Raw genomic sequence first — 16,392 nt, forward strand, 5'->3', positions numbered from 1 at the left:
TTATTTCTTCTTTTAAATTCTGTATGCTTTTTTTTTCTTATTCTCTCTTAATTGCCCTGTCTAGGACCTCTAGTATAATGTTAAATTGAAGTGGTGAGAGCAGACATCCTTGTCTTATTTTTTATTTTAGGGGAAAGCATACTGTCATTTACCAGAATTATATTAGCTGTGGATTTTTCCTAGATGCCTTTTATCAGGTTGAAGAAGTTTCTTTCTAATGTTAGTTGGTTGAGTATTTTTATCATGAAAGCATGTTAGATTTTGTCAAATGCTTTTCCTGCATCTACTGAGATAATCATGTCATTTTTTGTTCTACATCCTACTAACATGGTGTGTTACGTTGATCAGTTTTCAGATGCTAAACCAACCTTGCATTCCTGGGTTAAACTCCATTTGACCATTGTGTATAATCCTTTTTATATGTTGCTGACTACCAGTTTGACTTCAGTTGTGATCAATACTCTACACACTATTTGGAAAGTGGTGACAATGTGAAACACTAAGTATAACAACAATAATAATATGCTTGCCTGGCTCTGTGCTGGACATTTTTACATCCATTGACTCATTTAGTCTTCACACCAGTCCAATGAATTGGACCTAATATTATCCTAACTTTATGGACTATAAACTTGATTCTCAGAGAAGTTATGTAACTTGCCCAAGGTCATAGTACTAGTTAGTGGAGATGCTGGTGTTCTAAACAGTCTGACTCCATAATTGAGCTTTTAGCTGCCACATTCCAGGAGTAGATATTGAGGTATGGGTACTCGTTCCTAAGTAAGAAGTGAATCTTCTCTTTTTATTTTCACTTCCATCTGTCTGTTGTATTCAGGGTTCAAGCCGCTAAAGATGAATGAATAGTGCTGATTGACAAAGTTGTTTCTGGGGCAGAGGTATAGGTTCATTCAATTTAGATTCAGTTTGACACTCACATACCATAATCTATAGGGATGAGAGCATGTGGGATAACTGAAAACAGATCACAAATACACACTGGATTGAACTAGAAAATGTCCAATTTCTTTTCATTAAAATGCAGAATTGTGATCTAACTCACTGTCTTTAGCATTTGTATGATTCTTTTTTCCAGATGTTTAGAAAGGCTTCTGTAAGCTTAACCTTGCCAGATCTGTTTAGGTGCCTCAGGTAACAAATATACTAAGGATAAGGAGTTTGCAAAGGAATAAAGTCTTAAAGAGAATATGCAAGACTTGCATAGACATAAAGAGAAATGGAATTAACATGTTGGATTGGTGGAACATTGTTTTCTTTTTCCAAAATACTCTTTAGTATGATCATACTGTTTTACAATGCAAGGAAGGGGAAACATTAAATAAGTGAATAAATAAGCTTATTTTGAAGACAAAAGAGACTGAGATTGTAATGTATATTTAAATACCATTTTGAATCTTTTTTCTATTTTCTGATTTATATTTCCCAATGCCCTTTAAATTTCCTGTATGTAACAATCTGCTGGGATTTTTTTAGAAAGTACTAAAAAATTTTAGCTGCCAAGATGAAGAGAGCTTTGAAAAGATCTGCACCCCAAAATAATGCCCAACAGAAAATTATCATTCAAATTTAACAAAATGAGCTAACATTAATTAAAACTCCTTTTTTTTCCCTGGTGAATATCTCAGTTCTTACCAGTAGCTAATAGATCATGTCAGAGAGCATTTAGGCTTTCAGAATCTACAGTCCCCAAAAGAATCTCCAAATCTGAACTCCAGGAGCTGGTGTTTAAGTAGTTGTTCATCAATTCTACTCAGACGAATAGAATTTCTGAGGAGCCCTTGTCTTTATCAGTGAGAAAAGTTGGAAGAAAGGAGACCAACTCAATTATCCCCGCCCTAAATTCTTGTGATTCCGAGCTCTCCTGTTTCACAAAGCAACCCTGTGTGAAGTGTCAGCTCTGTGCTCTCCCCCACTGCCCGTCTGTAGTGCTGCATGGCTTTACATTGCTTAAGGATAAACAGGTTGAAGTTGCATATGGTTAACATTTTTTGTTTGAGCTGGTGCAGGGAGAGATTGTTTAGCATCTGCAGGTCTCACATGGTGTCACGGGCAGTAAAGGAATGACTGAAGTAGTTGCAGACAGCATGGAGTCTACATTCCTCTCTTTGCCTAAGAAATCATGGATAATTAAATTAACATGGATTGAATGCAAAGCATGAGAGCAGAGGCATGAGATCAGAAACCCCCGTCTCCACGTGAGATCGCCATATTTACCTGTATTATATGAGGCAATAAAAACCAGAGGAGAAAAGTAATAAAAACTTATATTTACATAATTTCTTTCTGCCCCAGGATTCCAAAGCATTTAATGAAAATCATATAGGAAGACCTGTCATAGGACCTGTGACTTATAACTGGCAGAAGAGCTCATTAGCAATTACAGGCTGGCCAAAGGAATCAGAGACAAAATGCATTTTAGAAAGAGAGCCCTGCCTTAGGTCTTCTGACTTATCCTGTTACCTTTATGACTATAAATCAGAGTGATCAAGTTCAAACATACTCCTGCTTGTCATTTAAAAATGGCGAGAATCACTAAAAGCACACAAATTTGCCAAATTACAATCAACCTGGAACTGTGAAATCCATGCTTACTTAGGGAAGTGTCAAGGGCACAGTTTATGTCCTTTCATCGGTGCTTCCCAATGTGGAATTAAAGGACAAGGCCTTCATCCTCTGTGCCCAGCAGTATCAGGTTTCCCAGGCATCTTTCTACACCAGTTGAAATTTGCACTGTGGCTATGAAATCAGGCTGGTTTCGTGATGACTTGAAAAGATTGGTAAGGCACAGATGTTAGCTCCAGCTGTTTTTATCAGTGATCTGCAGGCTAAGGTGGTCCTTTGTAAGTCATGCCCTTACAAATGCCATGAGGGTGTGTTCTACTAACACTCACATACTGACAATCCCTACCAAAAAACTGAATTTGAGAGAGAAATTGTGCTTAAAGCCAAGAGGATTTTTGAAAGATTAGACAGTAACAAAATGGCTACTTCCCCAGGATTTGAGGACTTCTGTGGCAAACCCATTGCTTTTCAACTCAATGAAATCTCTTGCAAGTGTCGCGCAGGTGCAGTTATTATACACATAATACCATTCCTCATAATGACAATAGTGAGGGAATGCAGTCAACATAGGAATTCTGGAATGTCTTTAAACATATTACCTCGTTTAAGCCTCAGCAAAGTGATGAAGTGGGTACTGCTTCTATTCCCATGTAAGCATAACAAAACCAAAGTTTGAGATGGTTAAAATACCTGCTAATGTCACAGCCATTTGCAAAGTACCATTGGTTCTAAAATGAAATCACAATGAAACCATTCTCTAGTCTCTACTTATTTCTTAGAGTCTTATTTCTAGAGTGTAAGTCCAAGAAATAAGAGAAAGTAAAGGCTCCTCTATCCGTTTAATTGAAAGAAAAGTAAGGAGTAGAATCTCATAAAGTCGGAGATGAGACAACAAATACAAGAATCAGCCCTTTATCCTAGCTACTGATATTATGTCATTATTTTTTATCAATTCACCCAACAAAGACTATATAGTTTTCATTGCGATAGTGGAAATCACAACTAAACTGTTATAATGCCAATTACATTAGAAAAAAAAGCATAAGCACTATCACTTGCAAAGGGCTTTTATGTTCTACTTGATATGACTTCATGAGACAAGATATAACAGATACATTACCCATTTGTGAACTTCTCCAATTCACTTATTCATTCTACACACTTCCAGCCTCAGTTTCCCCTCTAAAATCCTCCCAGCTCAAAAATTCAATGATCCTATAATTCTAAGTCACAGCAGTTAGTTGAAACTATGCTTTCTTTTATATTCATTATTCTTTCTATGTCTTTCAAATATAAGACAGTTGATTTTAACCAAGTATTCTCAAATAGTATCACAAACATTGGATGTTCATTATAGCAATTCTGACTCCAACAAACCTTCATGAATCAACCTGTTATAAAATAGAGCGTTCCAGTAAGGCAGATAAATCATATCATCTGCTACAGCTTCCCAAAACATTCTTCATAAATGATGTTTTATGCGACGTGATTAGAAAGCACTGCCACCTCCCTTAAGGTTAAACTTGTGATCATCGTGTAAATAAGAAATAAAATCCTCTGCATAGAATCATACTCATATCATTTATGAAGCAGAAGTAAACATTTTCAAAACAGCAAAGAATCATGGCTAATATTTCTTGAGCCTTTGCTCTGTCCAACACTTTATAGACATGACCTCATTTAAATTAAATATATAAAAATCATGGCTAAGACTTCTTGAGACTTCCCTATGTAATACTCACAATAACCCTATGAAGTAATGAAGTAGGTAACTGATATTCTACTCAGCATATTATTATGTAGAATATTCACATTTTATTTGAATTATGTTTCTCAAATTCTCCCCCATTAATTACAGAGACTGTTATTTTCCATCCGATTTGTTTCTCCTTCTTCTTTTACTAAAAGAACGCTAATTGAATTAAGGGTGCACATGTGCCCATAAAAAAACCTGCATTCCTAGCCTCTCCAGTAGTGAAAGGTGTTCCTGTTACACACTCTGACCAATACTATATAAACAGAAATTTCCTGGCAGGAATTCTGAGTAAGCCTGTTTATTTATTCATTTATTTATTTATCAGTAAGACCAACTGCAGCAAAGAGCTCAGCTTCTCACTGAATGTGTTACTAAAGAGTATTAGTGAAAAAGATCAGAGCCCATGTCAAGATCGGACTCTTCAGATTCTTCTTTCTTTGCTTCTCCTTTCTTCTGCTCAGCTGGGGCAGCAGTGGTGGGGAGGGCGGGTAGGACCTCCTGCTGGTGCAGCCCCAGTTGCTGGGGCCGGTCCACCAACCCTCACAGTTGCAGTTGAGGCTCCCGATGTTGACATCGGCCAAAGCCTTTGCAAACAAGCCTGGCCAGAAAGGTTCAACACTTACACCGGCTGCTTTAATGAGGGAGTTGATCTTATCCTCCGCGAACCTCACCTCATCACCATGCAGGATGAGGGCAGAGTAGATGCAGGAGAGCTCCTAGATGGAGGCCATGGTGCTGGCTAGTGTTAGGCCGGGGCCGCCCAGGGCGGGTGAAGTGAGGGCCTCACCCCAAACTCAGCCTTTGCTTCCTCAGAAGGACCAAGGACCAAGTACCTTAGCGGCAGCTGAGGAAAGCTGAGTAAGCCTTTTTACATAGAACAGTTCGGGTTCTTGCCTGAGAAGATGTTTAAGGGACACACACTGCAAATAAATGTTCCTGGATGGATTTACCCTGGCACAGTCACATCTTGTTTTTCTCTCTGTACCACTTCGTACCTCTGGGTGTCAGGACCCTTCCTCTTTCCCAAAGTGGGGCCTTTGGAAAGTGTGGTCATCGCACTGGCCTTTGGAAAGTATGGTCATCGCACTCAGTTTGGATGGAACTCAGCATAACCTGAAGAACATGAGAGGATCCTTAAAGGAATGTCGTTAGTGGACAGCGCCCCTGCACTGATGCACAATCAGGGGAGCAGGCAAAGTGGTGCTCGCCAGGCTTTCACTTCCCTTCTTTGGCACTTCCTCTCCAGATGTTGATATTTCTTTCCATGTGACCCTACAAGATGAGTCTAACCCCGACCTTCTGCAAGGTCATGTCCACCACCATCAAACCCTATCTACCAGCCTTGGAGCCTGCAGATGGAAAGTGGTAAGGGAGATTCCTCTGCCTCTCCCTCTAGTATCTTCCTAATCTGTTGTTAGATCCTTCACTGTTTTAAATAGCACAAATCTAAATTTTTAAGTTGGGACTTCCCTGGTGGCACAGTAGTTGGGAGTCTGCCTGCCAGTGCAGGGGACACGGGTTTGATCCCTGGTCCGGGAAGATCCTACACGCCTTGGAGCAATTAAGCCTGTGTGCCACAACTACTGAGCCCATGCACCGCAACTACTGAGGCTCACGTGCCTGGAGCCAGTGCTCCACAATGGGAGAAGCCACTGCACTGAGAGGCCTCACACTGTAGCGAAGAGTAGCCCCCTCTCACCACAACTAGAGAAAGCCTGTGCACAGCAACGAAGACCCAGTGTAGCCCAGCCCCCTGCAAAAATAATAATAATAAAAATAAATAAATAAAATTTTAAGTAAAATCATAAAAATACTAGAAACCATGCTATAGCTGAAAATGCATTTCATATTAGAGTTGAAATGTGTTGATAACTGTGACATCAAAGCAGCAAATACTTTAAGGGAAAAGATCAACTCCACACATTTTTTGAACTGTCTGAAACAAGTAAAATAATTGAAAGATTGTTTCTAAAAAACTAGAAAAATATTTATAACATGTGACATTAAGGTTTTACTATCTTTAACATATGGAGGGTTCTTATGAATTAATTTTTTAAAAAGAACATGTATTCTAATAAACAAATGAGCAAAGTACATGAACTAAAAGTAAAACACACACACACACACACACACACACACACACATGCAACTAAAGATAGACCAGGAAAAATTTTAAGTTCAGTTATCTCAGCTAGTCAAATAAAAGCTGATTGAATCAATGAGTTTTTACCTAGAAAATTTATTTTAAAATTGACAATACTCAGGGATAATGACTCAAGAATCAACAGCCTTAGAGAGTATAAATTGGTACAGCTATGCTGGATATAACTTTGGAAAACTATATCCATTTTTTTAATCCTAAAATTGTGTACAAACAACTATGACCTAGTAATTCTCGTAAGAATTTGACCTAAGAAAATGATTTTAGGGTTTCCCTGGTGGCGCAGTGGTTAAGAATCCACCTGCCATGCAGGGAACACGGGTTTGAGTCCTGATGCAGTAAGATCCCACATGCCACGGAGCAACTAAGCCCATGTACCACAACTACTGAGCCCATGTGCTGCAGCTACTGAAGCCCACAAGCCTAGAGCTCATGCTCTGCAACAAGAGAAGCCATCTCAATAAGAAGCCTGTGCACCACAGTGAAGAGTAGCCCCCACTCATCGTAACTAGAGAAAGCCCATGTGCAACAATGAAGACCCAATGCAGCCAATAAAGTAAATAAATAAATTAATTAATTTTTAAAAAATGATTGTAGATGTAACAAATATTTACCATGGTTTTTTATCAATATACTTGTTTAAATTAACCAAAAACATGGATAGAACCTCTAACCCAACATTAGGAAATTGGTTGAATAAACTGTATATACTCATATAATGGGAAATTATAAAACCATTCTGAATAAGGTTGAAAAGCAACATTTAGGAAGTTAGAAATATACTCATGTTACATTGTGGGGAAATGTTACAAAATAGTGTATACAGTATGATTCATTATTGTAATATTTGTAAATAAGGCTATCCATGGAAATAAAGAAAAACTATACACCACAACACAGGTTATTTCTGGTTGACAATACTGCGGTGGGTTTCTTATTTTCTCTTTACTTTATCTAATTGTATAAATCTTCTACAACGAACATCGATTGTTGTCATAAGAGACTATTATTTTAAACTATTAAAGTTAATGGCAAATAATTAGATAATCAAGTAGTCAAGGAATTAATTTTCATGCAATAGGAGGAAGTTGGTTTGAAATATGTAAGAGGGGAGTATCAGAGCATTTAAACCCCAACGTGGGAATGAGGAAAGCAATTGTGTCATGGAAAGAAGGAATTCAAATAAAACAAGTTTACAGAGGAAGGCAAGCTGAGATTGGAAACTGATAAAGAGGGAAAAGGATGATATTGAATATTAGCTGACATAAGAAAGTCAAGGAGCAAACTTCTAGCGCATTTGAGTATTATAAGTTACCTTCCTATCATACAAAATAATAATGTGTTCTCATTTGGTGCAAATGTGGTAATGGCCAAATTACTCTAAAAAGCAAACACCTTAAAGGGGAGCTAGTAGAACACTGGAAGCTGTTAATTGATCTCCAGCATGACTGGGATTTTCAGGCTGGTGTTAAGTTTAACAATCTTGAAAGGTGTTTTGGAGTTCAAATGCAAAATAAGTCCCTCCCTTGGAGGGAATTCTGTGAATTAGTTGGAGACACAGGCATTTACAGCTCACAGGTTTCCTCATTTGCTGGAGGGTATCGTTATCTTTATGGTTCTATATATAAAATAGGCAAGTGTTCTAGGTCATGCCTCTTCCCATGAAAAATTGATCATGTGCTGGGAAGTGAAGGGAAGCCCAAAAAAGTCTGCCAATGGACAGAGATATAGATACATAACTCAATGCAAAAGCACATCAGTTTAGAAAACTGATGCCTTTCCCCAACAGTCAAGGAATTGTCCTTTTGGGGGGAAAATTGTTATTTCTGAGGTCTACTCATGATCATTCCCAGAATTTTCCTCTGCTCCAGAAAAACCACCACATAGAAATTTCCACCACACTAGTATTCATATTTCCTAGCAAATAAGTGTATAGAATGCTACAGCAGTTGGCTACAAACTGGATGAAGGTTTTCTGGTTAATGAAACCAATTTGCCTTGAGAAGCAGGTATGCCTGGATTTACTACTGAACTCATTTTCCTTAGATGCAAAATTGAGATAACAACACCTCCCTTACACAGCTGTTTAGAAGATAAAAGTAAATAATTCTCATAATGCCTGGTCCATAATAAACAATAGCTACCTTTGGGACATGTTTTTTTGTGGGGAGGAAGTTGGAGAGGACTTATGGTAAATGTATAAGAAAGAAATACAGTTCACCTTTGAACAACATGGGTTTGAACTGTTCGGGTCCACTTATACAGGGATTTTTTTTTCAGTAGTAAGTACTGCAGTACTACGCACGTTTGTGGTAGGTTGAATCCACAAATGTGGAACTGTGGACGGAAGAGGCAACCATAAGTTACACATGGATTTTCCACTGCCCGGGTGGTCAGCACCTCTAATCCCTGCATTGTTCAAGGATTAACTGCAGGGCTTCCTTGGTGGCACAGTGGTTAAGAATCCACCTGTCAATGCAAGGGACACAGGTTGAATCCCTGAGCTTGGAAGATCCCACGTGCCACGGAGCCACAAAGCCTGTGAGCCACAACTACTGAGCCCACGTGCTGCAACTAGTGAAGCCCACACATCTAGAGCCCATGCTCCGCAACAAGAGAAGCCACTGCAATGAGAAACCCGTGCACCACAATGAACAGTAGCCCCCACTTGCCACAGCTAGAGAAAGCCCATGCACAGCAATGAAGACCCAACAGAGTCAAAAATAAAATAAATAAATAAATAATAAAATAAATCTTTAAAAAAATATATCAACTGCACATGTAACTTGAACTGAAATACATTATTATGATAGCAGTGTTTTGGTTGACAACTTTTTATTTGAAATGCCACAAAAATCCAAAGCAATGTTCAAATGCTTCAATTTATAATAAAGCTGGAAATTCATTTCAAATTCATATTTTCTTCTGGTGTGGCCAGCATTTTAACAATTATTTTGATTTTTCATCTCCCTTCACATTCTCAGTGGCAAGTATATTTGTCTCATTTTTAGACAATTCTATGCCTTTAGCATAGCATGTGTGAGCCAACATGCTTATATTAATGTCAAAAGACCGGTGAGCTTGTTTCCCTGCTGGCAATAATTAAAACATTTCTGTAGTCTGGTACCTATAAATCAGTAAAGAATAGAAAATTGTTAAGACTGTTAAACTAATCTCCGTTTGTGAATTTTTCTTCCTTTTCTTTCTTTTTTATCCCTTACCTTAACAAAGTAGGTTAAGTTTTGCCTTATTCACATACTTTAGAGAAAAAACTTTTCAGATATAATAATTTTCAAAGGAAATATCTTATGCAAGCTTATTTGAACTTGTTCTTATAGAAGCAAACTTTCCGAGCCATTGATTGCATCCTATAACCATTACAATGTGGTGACATAAGTGACAGTGACATCGTCAATCAATCAAGAATATGCTTATTTTAACAAAATTTGAAACAAGTGCTTTAGATCTAGAAGACTTCACCCCCTCCTTTCAGAGAGGGCAAGCTGTTTGGCTAAGGATTCAAAGCCGGTTAACAACAAAACCTGGTTTAAAATTCAGGTATCCAGCCTTAAAGTAGAAAGGGATGTATTGGCATTTCTGAGAAAGGGTTGGGAATAGGTTTTAGTAATCAGCTTTTCAACACAATATTGCAAAGCACACCATACACATACTGCCCCTTAGCTGGATGGTTTTGCTTGTAATTTCCAGGGTTGTAAGTAGAATGCAGGTGTAGAGTAGTGTGGTAAATGTTCAAGTCTCTGCTCTACCATTTAACATAACCATAAACTTCTCCATCTACAAAATGGGAACAATAGCACCTACCTCACAGGGGCTTTAAGAGAAATAAAATGAGAGTAAATTCAATTTGTAAACTATTTTTTTGAATGTAAAAATGCAAAGGAGTGGTATTATCATTATTAATCAGCTTACAAAAATCCTGGCTCCTTTATTGTAAACAAACTTGATTTTAGGCTCTCACAGTTTATTCAGCAACATAGCTCTTAGATTTAAGAGTTTTCTCACCAGTGGGATTTTTGCTATGCAATAAGAAAATATAAGTAATTATCTAAAATAAGGCCATCTAATTATATCAGGGGGTTCTGATAACGGCATAAACCGTGAAAGTGGAACCTAAGTGCTTTATTATCAGAATCATAAAACAGAAATACAGTCTGTTATTGCATTACTGCAAATTCTTTATTTTTATAATACAGATTTGAGAGTGCTTCCCAAATTGTCATTTTTATACTCAATACGTTCCTGTTGATTTTTCATATTGATATTAACATTATTTCACATCATGCCATTTTTACTAATGGATTTTTTGTGTGTGACTATACCATAGTTTCCATCATAAAAGACATGATGGAGTTGAGGTCTCCACTATGGTCATTAATTCCCCCATGTAATACACCAATTAGGCCTATATCATACCTGCAAAAAAATGTATAGGGCCATTTGCACATAATTCACACCCATACCTAATGATAACCTCATAAACTGTTTTCCCACCATTGAAGCACACATATGTTTAACTTGGAAATGTGTTGCCAGAAGAATGCCTTTGAAAAAAAAATCCCACTGCAGATGAAGTCTCATCAATTGCTGCTTTTTTTTCTACTGTATACTTTATGAATTGCCTCATCATAATTAACTCCAACCACTGGAATTAATTACTCCAGATGATTTGGAAATTGGTCTTCTCAATTCCTCTGAAATCCATCGAGATCATCCCACAAAGCAGGAGAAGAGGTTTGAATAAAGCAAAAATGTCTTTAAAAAATTGAATACGTTTTAGTGTTTTGCTTTTTAGAGGAGAAGTAGCACAGGAAGATGACTTTAGGCATCCTTTATTCCTTTTTCATTTCATAAAATGATAGACATCTGGAGCTGGAAGTGATCGTAGTGAATTTCTGGTTCAAGCCCCTCCTTCCATACACGTGGAAGGGAGACCCTAAAAGCTTGGGGGATTGGCCAAGGTCACATGTGGTCATGGGCTCATGATTCAAAACCCACGCCAGGGTTCTGTTTGGCAGTAAAATAAGAAAGAAAGATAGAAAATTGATCTCACAGACTCCTTCATACAGACACCACACACGGCACTGAGGAGTTAGGGATGAGGAGAATGCATTGAAAAGGACCCTTTGCTAAAAATATACTAGGATGCTCATTTGAGGAAGCTTTCGGTTTGATTCAGCCCATCTCAACTTGGTCCCATTTGTTTTAAGATTTGCCACCACAGTCATTCTTCCCTAAATCTGTTCTAACTAGAGACCATTTATATTTGATAGAACAATTCTGTGTCAGCCAACTGCATGGAAAATTGGAAAATAGTTAATAACATTTTACAACTTTTTAATTGTTAGAGAAGAATTTATCTTTTAAATAATGTGCATGCAGTATTTGTTAATATCAATTCTTCCAAAAGGTTAGAGTTCTTTCAAAAAATGCTAAATTCTCTCTTAGAAAGAGTTCATATGATCCAACCAGAGCAGAAACCTGAAAATCAGGCATTGGAGGCAAGGAATGTCCCAGGGTATGTCATACCTTTATATAAAGCAGAAATTGGTGTAAATAGGGAATAGATGATTAAATAAAAAATAATAAAAGTAGGCTTTTAAAAATTGTTTTCCCATGTACTCTCCCTGGGCTCCCGATATAACAAAGTAAAGGGTGACATGCTGTGTCAGTTGAGTCTTCCCGGAAGCAGCTACCCAGACAGAGCTAGAAATGCAAGCTACGAATTGGGAATAATGCCTGGGACAGATAAAGGGGAAATGAAACAAGAGCAATTCGGGAAAACCTTCAGATGTAGGTCTGACGCCTATGGAAGTATGAGGGAAGGAAGGAGAGTCGGGTAGGGAGAGCCTCAGCCTGTGGGGCAGCTCTGAGGAAGCCTCCGTCAGCCAGTGAGGGGCTGCAGGATGATGAGCTCCCAAAGAGCAGTCTCCACGTCCAGAGATCACAAGCCCTTCACCACCGTTTTGCTCAGGGGTCTGCTGGGGGCTGCCATGTGAGTGCTTAGCATTGGCTGAAAGGCTGAGGCAGATGCCAAGGTCACGTACACTCAGAGGCTGTCAGCTACACGCGCTCCTTGTAGCAGGTCTTCCCTTGAAGGGATGGTTCGGTGGTGCACCACGATGGCTTCCACTCATAAGTGTTGATTCCCTTCCAGTGTGGTTGCATGGGTGGAAATTGATGACAACCAATCAGGTTATGGTATTGGTGTTGCCAACTTTAATTTGGACACATACGCTTTCCCAATGACTTACTCAATTACTTTTATAAAGAAATCCCTTTAGGAAAAATGTCCACATCTTATCAAGTCAAAAAATGTATCATAAACACTTTTGAAACCCTCTCTGGTCATGGACAATTTCTCCATAGATGTGACCTCCCCCCTACTCCCAACTGCACTGAAAGCACTAAGTGAAAGTAACTTTCTGTTTTAGAAAACAACTAATTCTGACATTCCCTTCTTATTCTGGAAAACGTATTCTTTCCCCTGAGTATCTATAGGACATTTACTCAACCTTGATTCTTCTCATTGATTTTGTCTCCCCACAGAAAAGCAACTTCATTTTTTGTCCTGCTGATTTGTTTTAATCAAATTGCTCAGTGATATAAAACAGAAAATAAAGGAAGATGAGTTTTGCTTGTTTACTCTGGATGTGTTCCGGAGCAGTTTGATTTCTGCTTCCTTCTTCCTTGGCTGGGTCACTGTGCATGGCATTCATTGCTGTTGGCCCTCAGGGTCCTCTCAGGACCCCACACAGGCCAATGCACGAAGCTGGCCTGGTTCCCCAGGCTCTGCCTCCTAGGCCCATGGCGTACTTGATGAATGGTGTTGAAGGCAAACTGACTCAGAACAAATAGTTTTCCTCTTGGTCAAAGTTTAAATCCATGTTATTTCCATAGTTTTGAGCTACACAGTAATGTTTTCATCTAACACTGGAGGATAATGCATTTCCAAACTGAACAGTGAGCCCTAATCTTGTCCCTGAATTCCAAAATCACATAATCCAGTATTTGTTCAACATTTCCATTTGATGAGTAATTAATAGGAAAACACATCACAGACTTAACATGTCCAAAGCAGAATTCTTGATTTTCCGTTCCCAAACCTGCTCCTCCTTCAGTTCTTGGTCAACAGTACCTCTACCCTCTAGTTGCTCTGGTCAAAAACTCTGGACTCACCCTTGACTCTTCTGTTTCACCTTTGTGTTCTACCCATGAATGGACCATCTCACCTCTTCCTAGAGCATTTCTAACCATGTCCACCATTATAACCCTAGCCCAAACCACCATCAGCTCTCACCTGGATTATTGCAAGAGCCTCCTGAGGGGTCTCCCTGATTCTTTTGCCTCTTCAATCTATTTTCGTTTTTAGCTGTCAGAGTGGTTCTTTTAAGCATAAGATCTCACTCCCTTTACCAAAACTCTTCAAAAACTTGTCTTCTCATTCTGGATAAAATCTGAAGCCCCCACCATGGTCCACAGTGCCTTCCATTATCTGTGCCCTGACTGCTGCTCTGACTGCATCGCTGGTCACTGTCTCTTTTCCTCACTTTGTTCTAGCCCTAGGACTTCCTTGCTCTTCTTTCAGTAAGTCAGGCTCACTCTTATCTCAAGGTCTTTGCATCTGCTCTTCCTTCTGCCTGGATCAATCCATTCAGTTGTTCTCAGAAAGACAAGGGCTGCTTCTAGAAGAGAAGCAAGAGCATGAGAGATAGTTAGAGGAAGCTCAGAGGGCTCGGAGCCAGGAGTGACCTAGCAATGCACAGACACCACAGAAAGTGGATTTGGGGCTTGAGTCAACTTTCCCTAAGCCTCAAAGCACCACAGAGCTCTAGCTGCCAGCTGAGCTATACTAAACAATGGTGAACAAACCTCCCACTCTCTGCCCCTCAAAGGAAATATTTACTGTTGGCTTTCACAGACCAAGTGTTTTATGTATCTTCCCATAAATCCCCCAACAATACTACGGGGTGTATATGATTATTATCATCACTGGTGTCATATAAACAGGGTTTACATGTCTCACATATGATGAGGTTCCTGCCACACAGCCAAGGAATAAAGGCAGAACCCAGCACAGGTTGAGCCAACTCCAGAGTTCATGCCTTTCTCTTCCTGTCATGCACACTCCAGATTAAATAAGACCAATCGCTACAATCCCCACAACTTCCCACCTCTCTGTTTATAAAATTCCATTGGAATATCTCCTCCACTTCCCATCCCTTCCTAAACTCTGACTTGTACATCCAGGACCAGTGCCAATGACCACCTGGCTTTCCCGCCTAGGGACTACTCTCCTCCCCACCTCAAATAAAAATGAGAGACTTTCTTCCCCATCCTCACGGTTTGTGAATGTGGTCTGTGCATCTCTTGTACCCTCATCCCTGTTAGGTGTATACGTGTCTAACTCCACCCCATCAATTCTAAGCAACTGGAGGTCAGAGCCATATTTTCATCACATTTTTACCCCTCAACACACAGGACCATGCCTTGCACATGTTAGATGTTCACCAATGTTGTTGCAGTTGAATAGACTTAAATGGAAATAATACTACCGGGTCTTAGTTTGCTGGTCATTGGTAATAACAGCTAACTTTCATTGATCACTTGCTAGGTGCCAGGTGCTTGCTAATCCTTTACACGATCTATCTCAATTTATTCCTCACAATAATCCTATGACCTGGGAAGTGTAATTATTCACATTTCACATGGAATGGAACTGAACAACAGAGAGGTTAATTAATTTTACCAGTGACCTCAGCCCTAGGAAATGGCAGGATTTGAACTTGGGCCTTCTGAATTGAGACAGCTCCCATCACACTATCCAAAATTGAATTTCGTGACCTCAGTAACTACTGTAACCAATTGCCTCTTTTACTCCAATCCTGCCCACAGCTGCACCGCATGATGCTGTATTGTCTGTGCACTTGCCCGTTTTAAGCTGTGTTTCAGGGCAGGACCCAGGAGCCAGAGAGATTCATTTTGTCAAGAGGTGGATGTCATATGTGTGCCGTGTGGCTGCAGGGCTACATCCAAAGCAAATCCCAGAACCTGAGATTCCCACTTGAGGTCTTCATAGCATCTATGTAATACCACTGACGACTAGGAATCAGTCAAACCAAACTCACTTATTCTAAAAATAAAGAATTCTTTTTTTTAATGCTGAAGATGTGAGGAAATGCAGGAGACCAGTTAATGGTCTTAGTGACCATCCACAGTGATCACCCGCCCTGGCACAAATGATGGGCACAGCTATCAAACCTCGGACATGGACCGACACCACGGTGCACGCTGGCCACAGCCGTCCAAGCTTCACATTACCTACCAGACAACAGACATCACTGTTGCCTGAGACAGGAGCTCTTAAGAACCCGAACTTACAGAGAATATTAAATCTTAAACACCTTCTAAGGTGATTGCTGAGAAGTTGACTAAAATTTTGAGACTGATTTGGACGTTTAAAACCAGCTTTTTTCCATTTAGATATCTATTTTTTCCCACATCTTAAAAAAGACAGATGCTTTTTCTCTTAATAAATAATCATATTTTAAAAATTGTACAAGAGGGATAACTGCTTCTTAACTTGCAAGTGAAAATTAATTTCTTCATCTCAGATGTAACTGGATGGATTTCAGTATTGATTTGAGCCCATTCTATACAACTCCTAATAACGTCATCAGTGAAGGAGGGGGTTGAGGTGTTACTCTCAGATTCTGCAATTCAGTAACGGTGTTGAGTGTTTGTCATTAATAGAGGGAACTAAGTTTTTCTACTCGAAGGGAATAGGATTTACAAACCTTAGCACACACATACACACACTTAGAGGATAAAATGGGAGGGGGGATGCCCATGATGTGTTTGTCATTTGAGACGGAGC

At 39.3% G+C, this 16,392-nt stretch overlaps 1 pseudogene; it reads right to left on the minus strand.

Annotated features, from left to right (window-relative positions):
* Positions 1-4,717: 4,717 nt before the first annotated feature.
* Positions 4,718-5,067, minus strand: LOC130830917 (60S acidic ribosomal protein P1-like; annotated as a pseudogene).
* Positions 5,068-16,392: the final 11,325 nt, after the last annotated feature.

This window comes from Hippopotamus amphibius, chromosome 11 (assembly GCF_030028045.1).
Source record: "Hippopotamus amphibius kiboko isolate mHipAmp2 chromosome 11, mHipAmp2.hap2, whole genome shotgun sequence".
NCBI lineage: Eukaryota > Metazoa > Chordata > Mammalia > Artiodactyla > Hippopotamidae > Hippopotamus > Hippopotamus amphibius.